The sequence below is a fragment of the Cottoperca gobio genome, chromosome 15 (assembly GCF_900634415.1).
Source record: "Cottoperca gobio chromosome 15, fCotGob3.1, whole genome shotgun sequence".
NCBI lineage: Eukaryota > Metazoa > Chordata > Actinopteri > Perciformes > Bovichtidae > Cottoperca > Cottoperca gobio.
The window spans coordinates 20527324-20548304 of NC_041369.1; the positions used below are offsets into that span (position 1 = coordinate 20527324).

The window sequence follows — 20981 nt, forward strand, 5'->3', positions numbered from 1 at the left end:
GGGATCATATCTGCTGGGAGAGGGACAGGGATTAACTTTTCCAAAAGAAAAGACAGGGACTGGGAGCTTAGATGACTCTTTTCTTGAAAACCAACTCGTTTTGGCTCCAGGCACCCTTCTCATCCTCTTATCCTCTTCTTCTATATCGCTCCCATCTTCTGTCCCTCAGGACTGCATTGAGGGAGAGAAAAAAAAAAGCTGCATGTAATTGGAGTGATTTTGTGTCGGTGCAGGTGAGGGAGCACATGTTGCCTGTGTGTGGTGTGTGTGTGTGTGTGTGTGTGTGTGTGAGCGTGGCACTTTTACTTTCCTGCGCATGAGTTTGACTATGTCTGTGTGCAATTATGTTCACCTCAGATTTCTTGTGCGTAATGAGGTATAATTAAGCATGTCTTCCTTTTTTTGCTTGTTTGTACACATTACACTATATAAATATCCCTATAAGCTCCATGTGTATGTGCACATGCACGGCGGTTACTGTACGTGTGTGTATCTGTACAAGCACTTGTGTGTCTGTGTGTTCCAGGTCTAGGGCTCCTTTGATCCTTTAAGAGCCCGGTTGGATAGGAGCTGTAATATATGCCGCTGCTGTATTCTGTGAAAGGTCACTGGGGAGGTGGAGGTGCAGGGAAGGGCAGGCTTGTTGTTCCCTCTGGGCCAGACTTCACTCTATACAGCATGTCTACTGCTCTTTTACAAATCCACCAAGACCGTAGCGCCTCTACGCCTGAGGTGGCACACCAGGGGAAACGTGTCAGCGCTCTGTAGTGTTGTTGGAACTGGGTTTCAAGGTGACGGATCAGAGCAATAGGTTTGTGCACTGTAGGGTTTGTTTGGCTTTTGAGCTCACCACTCCTTCTCTCTGTGTGGGTTTCACTGTGTCGCTATCGCTTTACGATATCAGTGACTGCTGTCTGATTGTTCTTTATTGGCAGGGATGGGGACCTTTGTGCTACTTTAAATATCCTTTACCACTGCACCTGCTGGAAAATCTGAACGCCAGTAGTTCCCCATGACCCTTTCTCTCTTGCTTTCTTCCTTTTTTAATCGTGAAATTAGTTCTCTCAGCTTACTAATTCATAGGTTTGTTAAATTCTGAATGCTCCTTTCCTTTGTTCCACATTACCAAGAAATTACAAGCAAGGTGGAAGCTGGTCTTATTACCTTACCTTAAAACCTGTAACCTGGGCATGACTAGTGGCCTCCACCCAGGGACTACAGATAGAAATGAGCTTTAACTATATCTAATTGGTACAATATATTTATTGTGCTTTGTCCCTGCTAAATAAACAATAAATAAAATAAAATACATGAAAACATGCCACAAACGTCATGTTTCTACAGTACATCTACACCCACAAGTATCTGTACAACTGTATACAGTCATGATGACAATCTGAATTCTGGTAGAGTCTGACTGCCTCAGTTGTGTATTTAGCTCACTCTGCACCTCTGTCCCTGTCTCCAGCGACTTCTCACTCCCCCAGCCGGCCGATGCATTTCCTAGTGACCCTCGGTCATTCTCCGTTCGTCCACAAGATGCCCTCAGACTTCCCTCCAGACCTGACGCCATCTGCTCACCTGTTCCTCGTTCACCAATTATCCCCCACAGTATTTATACCAGCCCATCACCCGCTCCTGGCTACATTGTCAATGTGGCTTATTGTTTTAGTGGTCCAGCTGCTTCCACACGAACCTGGTAACCTGTGGACTTTTGTTTGGACTTGCTGGTTTTGCCTGAAAGCTGTAAGCCTATCATAATCGTAGCTAATGTTACTATTAAAGTCACGTTACACAGGACAACAACACTACTTTTCTGCATTGCACATAACTAGTAGGCCTCAGTAGCTAATGTTTTGTACAGTCCATTTAAAATTAAATAAGGTGTCAGTGTAAATGTACATTTTAGTATAATAAACTGAATGGTTCATTCATATTTTGAGGGTAGAGATTAGCTTAAAAACATTAGCTTGCTTTAGCTTTTAAAACCGTTTATAGAAACCAACATAGGTAGCCTCTTTATAACATAATCAGAGACACTTGTCAAATGTTAGCTGAGTTAGTGTTAGGTTAAAATCGCTTAACACAAAGTAGTTTCCTAACAATGCTAATAAATGTTAGCGTAACATAAGCTAAATGCTAACGTTAGCATTAGCTGCTTTTAAACATCAGCTACTTTTGGTTACTAGGGTAACCCCTGTTCTCTGAGAGCTGACTGAAGTATCACTGCATGAGCACGAGCGCTCCACTGACACCACGGCAGGAGACCAATCATCTAAACGAAGAATAATGTCCAACTTAGTGGAAAGACGCCGATAAAAAGCGTTTTGAATTGAAGTCCTTAGTACCTTGAGCTTACTTCTCTCAGACTCTTAACCTGTATTGTTTTAGTGCATGACTGGTTCAGTTCCATCAATTCAGAGGCCTTCCTCTTATTGAATTTCATCCAGAAGCGATATCATAACCACAAAAGACCGACTGCTACCTGGGGGGCTCAGATGAACTCATTCAGACGTGATTCCATGACTCACGTATTTCCCCTCCGTCTGTGTCTCGCTTTCACTTCTCTCCTCCTGCCTTTCTTCGTGGCTGTTTTTTTTGTTTGAATGTTGTTCAAAACCCAAACTAAGTAAAAGCTAAAGCAAAGTAACCTTTGTACACATGTATACGTGCATAGCAGAATGAGTAGAAAACAACTTTAATTCCATTTGCATGTTAAGTGTTCAGTAAACTCAGTGAACAATAACATCATGGTTGTGCGCGGATATGTTTGTTTTCTGCAGTTGTGGCGCGTTGTGTGTGTGTGTGTGTGTGTGTTAGAATATGTACTTGTGTGTATGTGATTGAAGCTGTTTATGTATGTATATGTGTATGAGCTATGAGCATTCATACTTGTGTATTTTCCCACATACTAAACGTGATTAATCTCAATACAATTACAAAGTTTAAAGCATAGCTTATCTTGACCCTTCTCTTTCATTCATCATACATGGAAAGGGAGTTTATTTTCTTTTCGCTGGGCTCCGATTAGTGCTCATTTATCCGCAGTGGAGACAGATTGTGGCTGCGTTGAGGAGTGTAATATTACGGCCTCTTTGACCTCTAGCTGATTCCAGCAAACACTGGCGGATCATGTGTCCCGATGGTCAATGCATGTTCCTAACATAAAATCATGGTTGACCAACGCCGTGTTTATGAATATGGGTTTTGTAGGTATGCCTTGAAATATGAGTGCCAGAATCCTCGATACATGTTTGTGTGTGCAGAGTACATGGGTTTATGGGTTGGCACATTGTTAGTGCTACAACTTTGTAGAACTTCCAGATTTTCCCCATCAAAGCTCATGTACAATATGTTTTACATTTCACAATTAGTTTTCACTGTTTTGACTTGCTTTTGCCTTTAGGTTTCTGAATCTTTTTTTTCCGTGCCTGTGCCTGTGCAGTATTATCCACCATCAGTTACAACATAAAGTTAAATGTGCCTTGAATTTTATGTTTTTAAAATTAGGATTAAGTATTGTTTTTGCATGTTTGAACATCATCAATTTGCGACATCTTGGTATATTTACTGTACTTTTGGATAATAGTGACCTAGAAATAATAATAATAATAATAATAATAATAAGCTTTATTTGTATAGCACCTTTCATACAAGAGTTGCAGCCCAAAGTGCAGACATAAAAAATAGTACAAAATTATACATTTACAGTACAATAATCACAATGTTGATGTAAATGTGAAATAGCATTAAAAATAGTATTAAACACGTTGGTCGTAATCGAGGAGAGTTCCAAAGAGAAATTTCAATCCTATCAATAACAGTCTTGCTTATTTACGCACGCCTGCTTGTGTGTGCGTGTGTGTGTGTGTGAGTGTGTGTGTGTGTGTGAGTGTGTTTGCATGCACAGGAATAAATCTTGGAAGTGTTTTCCCATACTTACCACGTCTGACTGAAATCTATCTTCTCCTCTCTCCCGCCTCTTCACAGGAAGCTGTCATCTGCTTCTTTGATGCTAACTTATTACGGACCGTAACCCTCCCAAATAAGAGCCCCCATGCCTTGGGTTTCACCCCTGTAAGGTCTCCTCGTTCACCGCGTCGCACTCGTTTCTGCTGAGTAAGCACACACAACACGCTGCCTGCCACTTCTCATGTATCGTTTAGATCGTCATATGTATGTTGGTTATACCATAAACAGATAAACAAGATTATAAATAAGTCTAGTAGAACTGACAGCCACGGTGCTGTTCAGCCACCTTTTTAGTTTTTCAAAGTTTCGAGGCAGGAAAATGATTGAATATTCCTGATATTGGAGTTACAATATTTATAGTTGTTACATCAGATATAAATAATGTTGTAGAAAGTACCCATTCTGTATTATGCATGCTTGTCCTAGCCACCTGCTCGCAGTACATCATTTCCTCAGACATGTCTGCAGCTCTCTCAAGGAGCTTTTACACCTATGGGCAGGAACTATCTAGTAGGACTGATTTATTCCCTATGGTGCTCGATATGGGCCGAGAAATGTGACAAATACAGAATCCTGACATGTCACAATTTTTCTGCTAAACAAGGGTGAACGTGGTGCGTATCTGGCTTGGGAGTTCGAGAAAAGGGATGTTTTGAAATAGCCTTTGTTGGTGGAGGAGAAGAAGATGAGCCATTTTCACACAGTTTGTCTGTGATAAATTCTAATCAGGCAGTGTTTGATGGTGTGCATACATATCTTTATTATGCATATGTATGAGTTCAGTCGTTAAATATTCATCAGAGAGCGTCATTGTTTTTGGAGGACTACATATGGGGTAATTAGAGCAATAGTTTATATCTACATAAACAACTGCCTTCTGGTGCAGAGGGACTCGGCTTTAATGTCAAACAGGCTGGGACAGAGGCATCGTGTGTGTGTGTGTGTGTGTGTGTGTGTGTGTGTGTGTGTGTGTGTGTGTGTGTGTGTGTGTGTGTGTGTGTGTGTGTGTGTGTGTGTCTTTCTGCATGCTTGTCAGTTAGTTTCAGATGAATGTGTGTGTTGTATGCATGCACATGTGTGTGTTTGTAATGTGAAACAGGCTGGGTCAGAGAAAGCATTTACATGTGTGCATGTGTGTCTCTTGATGTGTGTGTGTGTGTGTGTGTGTGTGTGTGTGTGTGTGTGTGTGTGTGTGTGTGTGTGTGTGTGTGTGTGTGTGTGTGTGTGTGAGAGAGAAAGGGAAGGTGGGGGTGCCATGGTAAATGTGAAACAGACAGTGGCAATGCCTCAGTGGCACAGAGGGAAAGGCGTGACCATCTAAACTGCCCCCTGGAGAACCTGAGAATCCATCCCTAGCGACTGCATTCTCTCGCTCTGCGCGCGTGTGTGTGTGTGTGTGTGTGTGTGTGTGTGTGTTAGAATGCAGCTGCAGGAGATTTGAAAGGTCAGGTGATACATTTGTGTTAGCATGATAACAGTTGGACACTAAATAATTGGATATCATTCAGATAATCACAAGGTTATCATCATGGTCACATGTTGTGCTGCGTGTTCAAACATAACCAACAATACAACAATATGACGTTAGTAGTGCTTCATAGACAACGCTATAATATTCCACTGCATGGCACGGCATGGCTCTACCCATGGCTCTTTTTTTAGATTTCATTTCGCAAAAGTTGTGGACAGTGCCTGGTACTTGGTACACCTCAGTCGAGGCGAGCTGAGCCAATACTAGTGGGTGGAGTTAAAACAATGCAGACCACTGATTGGTCAGAGAGAATCGTCTCTAGCGTGAAACGGGACATCCTGCACAAACATGCCATTTTTAAAAAGCAGATTTAAATCTGCATTGTTTCTTTGTACTTCAGTTAGTAGAAAGGAGATCACACTGCTATTACAAAATGTGTTGTGGCTGCAATGCATTCTGGTCTCTTTACCTCTTTTGTGATAGATTTCTCACATTAAGACAGTTAATGTCTAGAAACAAGACAGCTGTGTCTTCAGATTTACATCCAACGCCAGTGTTCACTGACAATGCAGGACGCAGTTTGTCGTATATGCAGCATGGCGGTGTACTTGCGGAGGTCTTGCTGGTGGATGGGTGTTCCATAACAACTCCGTTTGCTCATAAAGATCATGTGATGAGAGCAGAAGCTCCAGAACAGCTTCTAGATTTCTCAGCTTTTTTATTTGCCCGATAGTTGCACAAGTACGTTATCTATTGGCACACATAGACATCCTTATTTACATGTATATCTATACACGTATGGTTGCATTTGTTTGTGAATTTCCTATGTTTACGAGAGGTTTTTTGCAAACATACTCATATGTTGTATATTGTGTTTGTATACTTTTGCTATGTTTGGATTCAAAGGTCTGCCGGTTTGCTTTATGCAATTCTTTAGAAAAGTGCACTGGGGTTAGTGTGTGAGAGTGTGTGTGTGTGTGTTTTCGTGTCCTCTGAATGCATTTACATCATCAAACACCCTCCCAAAGGTATTTTCATCAGTTCCAACTCCATGAAGAAAGTACAAAACTACCTTCCCATGCTTGGGGAAGATATCCCACACCAGCTGTATTGTCCTTGTAACTCACTGGCAATTCATGGCTTCACAATACGCATCGAGGCTTCGTGTCTTTGCATCGTTAATCTTTGGCACGTACTTTGTTTATGGGCAGCAACTTGACCACTACAAATTAGATTAAACTAGGAAAGTGAGCAGAAGAGAGAGCAGGAGGAAATTGTTGCAGTTCAGCCAATAAATCAGAGCAAAAGTGGAGTTTTCCATTTTGTCGTAAAAGTCGACAGCGCAGTAGTCATGGGGTGAATTCGTGCAGTTCATCTATTTTATTATGTTATGGCATTTTCTTTCTTAGTCTTTCACACCCAATCCACTCCACACACTTGCTCTTTATGCTCTGCTCATTATTTCATTTGCTTCCTGCCTTCTCTTCCACTTCCCTATTATTCCTGTGCTGTTCTTTTGACCTTCTTGTACTCCCGAACTGCAGGACACAGAAACAAATGCAGCGATGTCATGCAACTCTGGAATCACTGGGTAGAACATAAAAAATGATCTCTCTCTTAGGATCCCTGTTTGGTTTAGTAGGCATACATTGTTTGGCTGAGTCTTAGCTACTCACACTAAACGTGAACAGTGTTAAAGCGGTTGCAGCCAAAGACGCAGATATTTTATTCCTTTGTGCTGTGAAGTTTCAAAGATTCCAAAAGGAAAGCTGTGACCTGTGCATGGTCATCTGTTTGCATTACTCTTTTTCCTTTACATGAATTATACTGATGGATCAAAACTAACTATGAACTACAATGTAAAGTTAGATCTGTGAGCGAGTAGAGTCCTGTCTGCTTGGCTCTCCGTCTGTCTCATCCTCCCTGCTCAGCAGCAGGTGAGGAGAAGCTTCCTCTCCAAAGGGCCCGGGGGCAGACCTGCCTTGCCTCGAGTCAGACCGGAGCGAGCCCGCGGGGAGTCATCCTCGGCCTGGAAATGTGAGTTGTGACAGGGAGAGCTAATCTGAGAAAAAGCAGCAGAGTGTCTGTGTACCTGTGGTCTTGAGTGTGCATTAGGTTTATGTGCGAGGAACAAACTTTGCACCAGACCCTCGACTTACTGGCAAACTAAAAACACTTTACTGGTAAGATCAAAAAAGAAAGCTCACATTTTTATGAGAGATGTATCAGAGCAGGAGAAAGAGAGTAAACCTAAAGGGAACTCGCAGAAGAAGAGCTACTTAACATCACATGCAGCTACTCACCTGTACAGTTTTGTGAAGCCATATCGGGCCAGTGGCGTGAAGTGCAGGGGGGGAATTCCTATTCATGCTCGTGGCCACAAAATCTGTTCACAGACATATAAACGCCTGACAAAGTACTCAAAATGGCCTCTCTAGTAGTTCCCACTACAGTAAGTGTCTCCAGGAGTTAAAAACAATACCAGTGTCACTGTCACGGCTGGTCAAAAACAAATAAGATCCAGAACACAAAATGACCCCATGAACCCTGTAGTGCACACACACACACACACACACACACACACACACACACACACACACACACCCTCCCTGGTTACGGAGATGATCCAAGCAGAGAGTTTTCTTGCCAGAGGAAACACTAGCTCTCACCAGCTGGCCCCCCTGCCACCTTCTTGTCATCTGCCTATCACACACACACACACACACACACACACACACACACACACACACACACACACACACACACACACACACACACACACACACATACGCACACACACACACACACAGTGTACATTACCAGCACCACATGTCTACACCCACATACTTCACTACACCTGTGCAGAGACACACACACACAAACACGCGCACGCACACGCACGCACACGCACACACACACACACACACACACAGTGTACATTACCAGCACCACATGTCTACACCCACATACTTCACTACTCCTGTGCAGAGACACACACACACACACACACACACACACACCCCCACACACTCACATCAGGATAATGTGCTTGTTGTAGGGACTTAGTTCTTCTATTAGTTTCTCCACCCTGGTACTGGAAATGCAGTCATTTTATAATCATTTTAAGTTTAACACCGTTATCAAGAGTGACTTCAAATCCTCTAACACAAGATGTGCTATCATTTATATAAGAGTTTAAGATGAAGCATTTGTGCAGTTCTGTTTGTTTGTGGTGCACGTTCTTCTTGTGGATAATGGGCAAAACATAAATGAAGCTAGTTAATGTCGGGTTTAATCCTTTAAATCAAAAGGTGAGATCCACTTTCAGCCACGCTATAGGACGACATCACAGGCTATAGAGTGGGAACATATAATTCACAACATGAGCTCCATGACCACGAAGGCACTCCTCCTCTTCTCTGCCTCTTGAATGGCGTACTTCAGATTCAGAATGACTTGAAACGCCAAATACAATAAAAATACAGGAACCTGACATAGTTGCACAGACACACACATGGTACAAGCTCACATACTGTATACAGTTTCACGTTGGTGAACTGCACCATAAACTTCACTGACCGCGTTCCTCTTCATCCTGAAACACTGTTTTGACTATGCAAAACAATGGGTGAAATCCAAGCACCATATAAGTCACATAAAACCAAAGAGCTGGTTTCGCTTTTCTCTCTGTTTCAGTTCCAAGTCTGACCAGAGTTCTGGGTCTGATTCCAATCTCCAGATACTATTGCAGTGTCCGGGGCTTTCAGTTTCAGGAAAAGAAAAGCTAAATAATACACAAAAAAACATTACAACACGTAATCAGATACGCCACATGACATTTCCTTCCCCCAAACTTAAAGTGCTTTCTCTCTCTCTCTCTCTCTCTCTCTCTCTCTCTCTCTCTCTCTCTCTCTCTCTCTCTCTCTCTCTCTCTCTCTCTCTCCAGTAGTCTCACATGAAGTGCACACAGACAGACGCACAATAACGCACAACCACATACACCGTACAAAGTCAGAGCGTTTTTTCCGCGGACAATCCTTCACTGTTTCCTCGAGTCTCCTAATTGGCTTTACTCAGACCCAGCCCACAGACCTGAGTCAGAAACAATTAAAAACTCCATTTATATTCCTGCAGTGAGCACATGGGCTCCCACGGCGTGTGACTACACACATCAGCCCTCATCATCTGTGTGTGATTTTAGACTTCAGGCCGTTTTCCATATTTATTTGAACGTGGCCCGACTTGAAAGCTTTGCGGACTGAACAGCGAAAAGTGCTTTTTGATCACACAAATAATCTGCAGCTCGTCCAGCGTTGCCTTTTAAATAAATATCTGATTCAGAAAATATTAGCTTTCAGAGCAGCCTGTTTATTGTTTGAGTTTTCTGAGGCTTAAATCGACTGGGGAAACATTTGGGCTTTTACATCAGCATCAGTGACTCAAAAGGGGGCCTGACAGAGGTAATAACCACCTTTGACAAATAAACATTCCCCCCTGAATTGGCCCAACCCTGCGCAGGACTGGGGCCTTCCAGTCAGGTAATTACCTCTTGCCTTAACAGCCATTTTTTTTAGAACGTACCACAAATGTCTAAATGACCACAAACCAAGAAAGAAAAGGAAATATGTGACGTTAGCAAATCTCACTTTTACCCGTGTAACCAAATCCAGCATGTGGACATAGATTTTTATCTGAGTCCATTTGGTTTTTATTTGTAATGTGGGCAGCAGTGGACTTATTTAATGAGGGGAGTGGATCTGAAATAGGATGTGGCATCGTTTGAATCAGAGATTTTAGATTACGCTGTCAGCATTACAGCGGCGATTACAATCAGAGTCTCTGGCGTACCTTCTAGTGTTGTCACTTTGTGTGATGCACAGGCGGATTGAAGTGCTCATGCTGTTAGAAAACAAGGAAGTGATACCTGATGATAATGTCAAAACGATCACCGCCATTGTTTCACTGACGACCGCATTTGTGGGGCCTATTCTTCTCCGACTGAAGATGCTACTTCCTGTTACTTCAATAAGACTATAAAACAGTCGTATTATTTGTTCTTTCAAAAGGATAAGAACAACGTGGACAGAGCTCACAGGCAAGATGAAGATAGCAAATGAAGTGGGCGTGTGTGTGCATGTGTGTGTGTGTGTCTATAATATATGAGGTGTTTGTGGAGATGAGCCCTGCGTGTCAGGGGCTACAGCAGGTGCAGTACATCTCTGGAGTGCCGTATCCTAGTACAGTATGTGTTGGGTGGGTGGTGTCCTTCTTCCTCGTCATCTCAGCTTTCTGTCGATAAAAATAAAAACAGACAACTCACCACAAAGCAAGCGGCATGGGTCCCCCGCGGCTCACGCTGAGATTCTCTGTGGTTATCTGAGGACACTTGATTGAGTCACTGATGAGACTTTTTAATCTATTTTTAGATTAGTTAGATTTGTTTGTAATTTTGGAGATCACATTGTGAACATTCCTCTAAAGTATCTGTTACTTTCATATTAGTGGACATTCTTTGAGACTTTTTGATAAATTACAAGATTAAACAGTCAAATATTTCACATTTATGCTGATCTAAACACGTATACTTATACCTATAAGTAATATATAGGTATATATATAATATACTTATGGTCTATTAGGGTATAACTAAAACACTAGGTACAGATTGGGGAAAGGAAAGCAACATGGACTTTTAGCAGAAGGTTTTCAGTATCTATCCGTCTCTCAGTACTTCATTCATTAATAATTAATTGATTAATTAATTAACAACATTATTGTTTTTTCTCTAAAGAGCACATACTCTGTAACTGTTTGTAGAAGATATACAGGAAGCTAAATGAAATTTAAATAAATCACATGTGTTTTACCAGAAGAACGCTTGCAACAGGTCATTCAAACAGATTTATCTGCCATCGTTAATTAAATACAAGGACTGATTGCTGCTTGGTGACTGTGTCAGCTGATCTACAGAGGAAGCTGTGCAGGCAGACAGTGAGCAGGTGAGGAACCTGCTGAAATATTTTGCATAACAATCAAATGCTTGTATTTAGTGTGTGAGAGACACACAGAGAAAGTGCGTTGTGGAGTATAACAAAGACAGGAAGTGTGACACAATAACTGCGTTTAAATCAAATACCTCATCATCTTTTTCTTTAGCTATTCTTATCCTTTAACAGTATTGAACTTCTGGTGTCTTTTGGCATCTGTCAATTCTTTCAAAGGCCTGTTAAGCCATTATTAGCACATTTATTCTGTGCGCCTCCATGATGGTGCCAGATGTGGCTGTAAGAGAACATGTAAGAACTCTCCTTGTGCTCTTTTGAATGATTAAAACTGAGACCGCTGATTTCAATGATCAGCTTTGACTCATGCACTTCTCTTTGCACTGAGAAATGATTCTTCGTAGACATGAAGTCATATTTTAAACTGCTCAACCCTACCCCACCCCTGCATCTCCGCTTTGCCTGTGGGAGTCCTGTTATGAACTGTTAGGAGACTAGAACCCTTCCTCCAGTCCTCCAGTCCTCCATCCCACATATCTCGCGCCATCTCCATTCCTCGTGTGCACTCCTCTTCCACCCCCACATCTTCTTTTCCCTCCTCTTTCCTCCGCATCGCCCTCCTCGGTCTCCTCTAGTAATGGATTACATGTCTCCACTCAGCCTTTCCTGTCCTCTGTGAATCATGGGGCCGAAGCCAAGGGTGGACCTCAGGGGTGGGTGGGAACTCCAGCAAACTGAAGGGAAACTCCAGATATTGGGTTACTGTGTTCTTAGCTCCAGATATGATGTAGTGAGTGTGAGTACGGGCACATGGCGCGGCTTTCAGTGTCCTACACGTCCATTGCGGCGTGAGAGTGATGTGGAAATGTTGGATGAATCTGAGGCGTGAGGGTGATGCTGAAGGACTCACGAAGGAGATACTAGTACTGATACCAAACATCTTGAATGTGATACATAACCTAAACAATAATCTCTTTACTAAGGCATCATTATCTATTGTGGGATTGATCTATTTGACTGAAAATGTAACTAATAATAGCATCACAAACCTAACACATGATTAACAACCAGGATAACTGTGAATGTTGTAACAGCATCCACAACCCTAACCCTAATTCTGATGATGTAGTATGAGGGCAATATAATCAACATCAGAGCTCTTTGTCATGTCAGATGCTCATCATTAGTTGTGTCTGTGTGCTGTTAGTTGTGTCTGCAGCGGCTGTCTTTGGTTGTCTGGGACTTTGTTGGCTTTGTTCCGTCTTTGGCTGAGAATCATTCAAATGCCCAAAGCTGGATGCAGCAGTAAATTTGTTGGGTAAAATACTATTACGGACAGCGCTGAAAGCTCGCAGAGCGGTGGTTCATTGACTAACATCCAAACTCCCCTTTTTCATCCCTGTAAATCAGACAAGTCAGAGGCTTAAGTGTGTGACACAGCCGAGGGACATACCAGTCAGGACGAGGAGGTGGGCCTGCGCTGGGGTAAAGTGCAACATGACGTCTCTTTAGTTTTCTTCAGCCAGACATCTCCCCACTCCCTAACACAGTGTTAACTGCTGAAAGGAGCTTTGAAGCATGGACCTGTTGGCAGGTCTGCAGCTCACATTCATAAACAGCAGAGGAGTTTCTTTCTGCCAGCTTACTATATATTCCAAAGGTAAAAGAAAGCCAAAATAATGACTTTAATATCATTGTTAATGTGCTGCAGACGCTGTACTGGGTCAAAGTGACACACATCAGCTATCTTAAGCTTGAGAGTTATAACGTTCAACGCTTTTCATATGCATAATGTTTCTAAATGATTTTCTCTTCAGACGATGAGAGGACACACTAGTGTGTGATGCATCCAAATAATGAATAAATAAAATAGAGATCCATCAATGATTTTCATACAACTTGATGTTATTTTGGGTGTAATTCTGTAGAGCCTCCATTAAAAAGAAAATGCTAAATAACTTTGACACTATTAAGTATTTTGTAACCCAACTCATGTCCTTGTTATTCCAGCAGCAGACATACTAACACCATGACTTACAACTCGTGCACTAAAAGCCGTCCTGCAGCTAACATGCTCCGTTTTAATTGGCCACCTGTGCGAGGAGTCATGCTTGATTCCACATCGTTTTGCTTCAGACTCATCCACCTCCTGTAAAGGTTGTCTGTTCTGCTGCATGGAATTAATGAAGCTCACCACGTCCTCTCCCAACTTCAAATGGACAGAAAACCGTCTGAAGTGCCAAAATCCCCGTAACACCGAGTCCTTAATGAGCTCAGAGTTCACCTGACTCCCCACTAAGTATCACCTGTGGAACATGTGAAATAATTAGCCGACTTTCTCGCTCTTTTCATCAGAGCGGGACGAGAGGTTGCATCACCTGATTGTGCCCCGCAGTCAGAGCAAACCTCCACCCCTCTTTTAAGGTGATCGTTTGGTAAAGGACATACTGTACTCTATGAATAGTAGCTTTCATTACACAACACAGGGGGGGCAGTTTGCAAATTTGTTTTTGATTTTTTAAATAATTACAAAAAATGCATTTGGTGTTGTCTGGTTTACAGTACGTGCAAAATCTTCTACAAGGTTAGTGACTTTAGTTTGATAAAGCCACCTTTTATATGGATATTCTTTAAGCTAGCATAACCATTCTATGTATAACTATTAACAACTATTTAGATATTTAATTATTTTCATGCTGTAAAGCAGGAAACGAAGGATAGAAATAAGCGGAGCCCCTCTTACATAAAAACAATCTTTAAGAGTTCATCAGACTAAAACCAAAAGCTTCTTCAGTAACCATGCAAAGCTGTAAAGTGGACGCTAATGAATTGTGTTTTCCAACTTTCTTTTGCAAAGGCATGCAGCACTTTTACGAGGCAAACACTCCCAGATTAACTGCTTGTTTCAAGGCTTGGCTTGATGACAACGACTCTGTAAAAGAAATGAAATCAGCTAAATTGAGTTGAATTTGCAACAAAATGCACAAATAAAAACTCTGTTGGAGTGAATTTGCATCTCTACAAATTGTTCTGTGCACTCTTTCAGATTAAAAGTGTCTATATTGCAAATAAAGGAACCAGATGCATTTACATTTGAAGCAGCGGATGCTCTTGTTGAGATTGACCGACAGCGAGAGCAGAACTGCATTTCTAGTTTTACACTAACGCAATACAGAAAACAACTATATTTAAAGTTAGTTATGAGTTAAGTTATGTTTGGTATTCCCCTCCGACCACCACGGCCTTCATACCGTTTCATTGTGCAGAATGGGGCCGTGTGTGAAGCCCTGATGTTCCCGATGTGCCACGACTGGTTAAACAGACAGATGAAACAGGCGATGAAAGAAGAAACCCTTCATGTCCTCCTTTGCTATCCTCCTCCACGTCTTGCACTTTGGTGCTCGATCTTTAATAACTTTTCTGCTTTTGTTCTTATTGTCTCTACACATGAAGGCAATTGTGGGATAAAGTCACGTAGTTCACCTAAAAAGGTTTGTGATGTATTATCACACAAATGCAATAAAGCATTATAATTAAGGGATTAATGATCCTATCAGTGGATGTATACGTTCTGCTTTATTATAAAATGAATAAACAACACTGGATTTAACTCCTTCTTCATCCACAAGTATCCACATGTTGACTGTTTCGACCTGGTGATTGACCCTCCTTACCATTCTTCCCTTGGAGAAGTCTTAAAATAGATGCAACATAAAACATGTAGATGTGAACAGTGACCTGGCAGCGCTCTTTATTCCTAATATGGAAGGTCTGCTCCACTAAAACGTTTGAGGCTATTTTAATTCTCTGTTGAATACTTTCAGATTTGCCTAAAACACTTCAAGACCTTCGAGCCTCGGATGAATGTTCCCAATGCAATGGCGTGAGTGTGAATGCTGTTTGATTGAAACAAGGTGGCATGCACTTGCTTTAACCCCCTGAAAGGCGTGTCAGTTCAAATTCTCCCCTAATTTGACTAATAAGAGTCTGGCCTGTCACAATGGCCTCCGAAGCCAGAACAGCCTGAAAAATATGAGCCTCGACTGGCCTAATGACATCTTACACGTAATAAACTTACTCTTGGACACCATTTACCACTACAGGGAGCCGGTCTGAGAATTTGACACGACTTTTACAAGACCCTGGGTAGTCGCCTTTCTCTAAACTGTTTTTGACTGCTGTGAAAATTGTGGTGAAGTTGGCGATTAAACCTTTTCGCTTCGAGTTGTGAAAGCAGCGTGTGCAGCCGATGGATCGTTTCTGATGAATGAAAAGAATATTGATACTTTACTGGATGCTGGTCATTGCATTGTTCATGTTAAGCTTCGTATCTGATAATGTGTGCAGAGTTTATTGTTGTATTATTTAGAATGAAACAAGTTTAAAAACACTGAAAGAAGTAAAGCTGCAGGAGGGAAATGTTGCTGCACAGAACATACACGATGATGCGACTACATTTAACACAAGTTTGCCAACCTATGTTGTATTTGTGTGTTGCATTTTGTATTTTATATTGTACTTTGCGTCTTACTTGGTTAATGTTCTGTATTACCTCTATATGTGGGGCCTCATATCCTCATTTAGTGATTTATTCTGGTGTGATTTTACATAGAAACGATGTCTAGTGCAGCCTTAACTGTCACCGTCACAGTGATCCTAACAAAGAGCACAGAAACGTCAAAGAGAGAACGAGTGAAAGTGATCGAGTGCACAGGAAAATTGACCCCCCAAAAAGCTGCCATTGTCGATGATGGATTCCTCCCTAATCGAAACAGTTTGCCCAGTCGCCCAGCTGGGCTTCATGTGCTTTTGATTACTCTCCGCCATTTAGTTCCACAAAATTACATGCTGCCTAATGGCCTTTTAATGGTTATAGGTTTCTCTGCTCTTTAATGAGCCTGCACCAGTTGGTTGCTAATGCCCTATGGAAATTTGGCAACCGTCCAGTGTGGTTAAGTATATTTCCCCCCAGTTTACAACTTTGTTGTGCGAAATCACAAACAAGGAGGCTGGGTGTGAGATGTGGAAATGCGGCTCCTGCTTCTTCTGTTGGCTTGTTTTGTTTTCACTGAGGAGGCGACCCACGCAGCTCCATAATCATCGTGCTATTAGGCCTTTGATTGTTAGCACTTTTATGGTCCCTGCTATTTTTCTGGCATGATAATGTGCCAACTATTCCGTCCTTACACACACGTGTGCAGCACACACACACACACTAAATGGTAAACAACACACAGGATTGCAAACATCTCTTATTTCTCGGCTTTGTAACGTGACATGAGTGCATCGGGAGGCTCTCAGGTGTCTGTGTGGGTCAAGAGGTCAAGGTGAGCGAGTTCACCCGCCGATCTGACCTTAATCATCAGCACAAACATTACTGATGTGTTTGTTTGATTTTATCTCTACGGCACGGCTGTTTCTGTGTCCTGGTGTGTCTGTGAGTGTGTGTGTGTGTGTGTGTGTGTGTGTGTGTGTGTGTGTGTGTGTGTCTGTCTTAATGGGGACGTTAGCAGCTGCTTTTTGATGAGTGCCTGTTTACTGGACCTAATTAAGCAGAAAACGGCCACACATCTCCCCTGCTAAAGTAGGACCCCAAACAGATGGCCTGAGTACCCAAGAGGCCGTCTGACACCTTGCCTGCCCGCGATGGCCACTCAGCAGCCAGTCAAAAAAAGAAAAACGAGCCAGTCCACAGTGTCCCTGTCTCACTATACCATTTGACACAAGGTCATTATCATTGCAAAAGTTCCCATCTGATAAATAAAAAGTGGTTAGCCACATCAGTGGAAAGACGGAAAGACATTTTTAACATTTCAGTTCCACTGCTATAAACAGATCAAGCTGATATCATTACAACTTGTCAGGTCTTTGGGGTAGAAGATCATATTGTGCATATTTCCACTGAAAAGTTATAAGGCTGAACGTCTGTTTTTTGTCTTGCACCATTCGCTCACCTCGTGGGGTTATTCCCTCTTTAAGCCTTTCTTCAGAATTTGACAGATCTTGGGCAAAAACAAACTGCCCGACTGCCTCGAGGAGGTACTCTGGGATACGTTGTCTGCTTTGTTATTCTTCATCTTGCTTTATCTGTCTGCAGTCTGACAGAGGCTTACCTGAGGGGACGTGCAGGACTTCTGCCGACACTAAACGGATCACGGAAGCAGCTCGCTACACGCCTCGCTGATGAAGACATCACCACATAGCTATGCAAAGGGAGAGATGAAACCTCACCGCAGGCACCGTCATGTTTTAAAGAGCTGTTTTAACTATTACAACAGTGAACTGAAGAGACACTCGCATTTAACTCTTCTCGGACTCTGGTGAGTACGCTCTCAGCAGCTCTGGTGCTACCGCTGTGGTGCAGTCCTCCTGTACCACACCTGCACCTTATACACACATCATAAAATGAATCCCTTTCACAATAGCCAGTTTAAAGTGGTATTAATGTGTATTTTGTTTCAGAATGAGAACATCTGTAGACTCAAAACTTCAGTTTGTGGTCCAAGTGAATCATCACCATCTGTGGAAAGTGCTGCACCAAGTCATGGCTCAGGAACCCCTCTGTGACTGTGTGTGTGTGTGTGTGTGTGTGTGTGCGTGTGTGTGTGCATAGTGCGTGTAAGAGCGAGGTGTACCAGTACTCTAGAGGGCAGCATGAGACCATGTAGGATGAGTAGCACCTCTAAGACTTCTTAAATGGGGGGGGGGGGTCTATGATCTTTGATAGATCCATAGAAAGTATTAAGAACAACGTGAGGGACAAATACTCGCACCTGCTTGAAGATCTGCAGGGGCCAATCATATTCCAGGAGTGGATTGATGTTTGCTGAAGTACTTGTGAGAAATTATTGATAAATAAATAGACATTAATTAAATGCATGTGACAGAAGAGAAGCCTAATCACAGCTGAGCCGTGTGAATATTGCCTGAGACAAAAACAAACGATCGACCCCAAAAAAGGTCAAATGATTGTGAATGACGCTCGATGCTTGTTATGAATTGAAATCACTTATAATTGACGACTAATAGTTCACTTCAGTTTTTTGATTTACAACTTTTACTGTCAGCAGAGCATATATTACAACAGCAGTTTATACAGCATGTGTCAGATCAATCCATAGATCACATGTGATAAATAGGCCCACATTCCATGTTAGTCCATGAAAATCACCTTCACACAGTTTTACAGCATGTTGATAACAGGAGCTGAACTCTATTACAGGATTGTCCGCTGTCATCACAGTCCCAGAGTAGACTGAGGAGGGCTGGAAACCCGACTCTGCTGTTTGTGAGTCCAGGGACGAACAAGCAGGATTAGTCTCGGAATGATAAGGCCTCCGAACATTGTGAACCCGTGCAAACACTCTTTGAGTCTCTATCCCCTGCCGACAACATGCTATGTTTTAACATTATGTTCCTACGCTGTGCCATATATCACTATATCAAAGAGGCATTGGGTGAATCAACACACGGTCAGTTAAGGGGCCACATGAAGCTAATGGCACATGAACATATGCTTGTTGGAAGCCACTGGACGGCTATTGTTTAGAGTTTTTAAAATAAATCATATTTGAAACATATGTAACATCTGTTTAATTTGCTTTTCATAGTCCGTAAAGTGACATTTGCAAATGTAAAGTCGCACACAGAGTGCCATAAACCGATATTGGATGTGAGCAATTAAACAGCACAGCCCCCCCCCCCCCCCCTGCCCTCTTCAGTACAGTGCACATCCATATTTCAAGTATACATCTGACCTTTCCTGATGTAAACGCTGCCACTGTTGCACCATCTCGCAACATAACTGACTATATTTGGGAGGAAAATATGTCTGCGCCACATGTCGAGACAACGGTCGGAGTTTGGCAAACGCTGTTGCCATAAACAGGGTGATCAGTGTGTAAATGTCACCAGTCTTGGGAGCTGCACACAGCTTTTAATTTGTTAGCTTTTATTACCTATCAGAGAGACAAGATGCCTGTTGTGTTCTGCCAAATCCACTCGACATGCCCAAACGGCCCTTGACCTTTTATATCCGAGTTTACAGCATGGGAAACCTAGACACACAGGCAGTATACAGTGTCTCATAACTTAGCATATAATAAATGTATTATCTGTCAAAAGCCAATCTGGGGAGCTGTTAAACATCTCAATTTGAGATTTAGGGCTTTTAACAGAACCAGAGTAAAAATATGTTTGATGCAACTGCATGCACTGCCTAAAAATCATGAAAACAACAACATTTTCATTTGTTTAAGAGTACACGAATGTACTGTATATGCTTCCAACGCAGCCCGAACAGTGTGAGATATTAGGACAGCCACATATTTACACACTGACCTACTGTTCCTGGTTAAAACTAAATGGAAAGAGTTGCATTAGCGCTGTGGAATTGGACATTTTCCCATGCTGAGAATCTATTACAGTGACACACAGTCAAACACACGCGCAATCTTCATTTCATTTTACTGCCACAAATTGAGCAGAGTCAAGCAGAGCAATGAAATTATGTCATATATTTATTCACACATGCACGTTAGGCATATGAATAAAAAGCAAATAAGACAGATCTAATTTCACGAACATCAGCGCACAGCAGCACATTTCTGAGATACACTTTAGATTACGTCGGGACTCTCTTATTAAATAATAGATCTTAGCAGCCTCAAACTCTGATTGTGCATGTTTTTTCTATTTGATTTGTTTCCCAGCTAAATTTAGATTCCTTGAAATCAAATCTGGCTAACCTTGTTATGTACTTGTAGATGAGCCGAGGTACAGCTTTCATCTTATGACCATCGAGGCGACTCTTAAATCTAATATTAGTTTAGTTGTGTTGATGGCTTCCTTTTGGCTATAGGACTACAAATCAAGCTGTTAGTTAGTTTGGCTTAAAATCGTTATTTAACACCTTAAATCAGGGGTGGGGAACCTCCGACCATTTGACCAAACGCACGCAAAAAAAAAATCTATATTTTAAACGGGCGACTGCTTGTTTTTCCTGCAGGTCAGGGTCCTTGAACACAACACGAGCGGAACGTGTCATCACGTGGTCACGTCATGTCAAATAACTTCAATTTTAAACGAGTCATTGACGTCAGTGAACGCAGCATGGCGAGTGTAAACAAGAGAAAGGTAGATGTGGAATGTCGCACTTTCCAGGAGAAATGGACGAACGATTGTTTCTCTGTGGAAGTTAAAGGCCAGTGTGTCTAGTTTGTGCGGACGTACTTACGGTGATGAAAAATAATCTCGAGCGTCATTACTGCACGAGACATGTCAAACTGCACGAGCTGAGAGGACGAGTGTTTGGATAAAGTTAACGCTCTTCGGTGGAGTTCGGCCCAACAAGCAGCTCTCTGCAGAGCGGAACATACAAACATGGAGAGATAGAGAGGTAGACCCCCACACCAAGAACAGACTGTTCCACCACTGCTGTGCACTTATCACTTTATTTATATCAACCACTTGGTACTTATATTATGTTTTATTCTTTTTAATTATTGTGTACTTTTTACTTCACATGTTCTTCTGCT

At 42.1% G+C, this 20981-nt stretch overlaps 1 long non-coding RNA gene across 2 annotated transcripts; it reads left to right on the plus strand.

Annotated features, from left to right (window-relative positions):
- Positions 1–1653: 1653 nt before the first annotated feature.
- Positions 1654–19025, plus strand: LOC115020346 (uncharacterized). 2 transcript variants are annotated; one of them, XR_003833559.1, is made up of 4 exons: positions 1656–1746; positions 3991–4119; positions 17543–17765; positions 17908–19025. It is a non-coding gene; the product is annotated as an uncharacterized LOC115020346 (long non-coding RNA). The 2 variants fall into 2 exon arrangements; XR_003833560.1 differs by lacking the exon at positions 3991–4119 and having other exon boundaries at positions 1654–1746.
- Positions 19026–20981: the final 1956 nt, after the last annotated feature.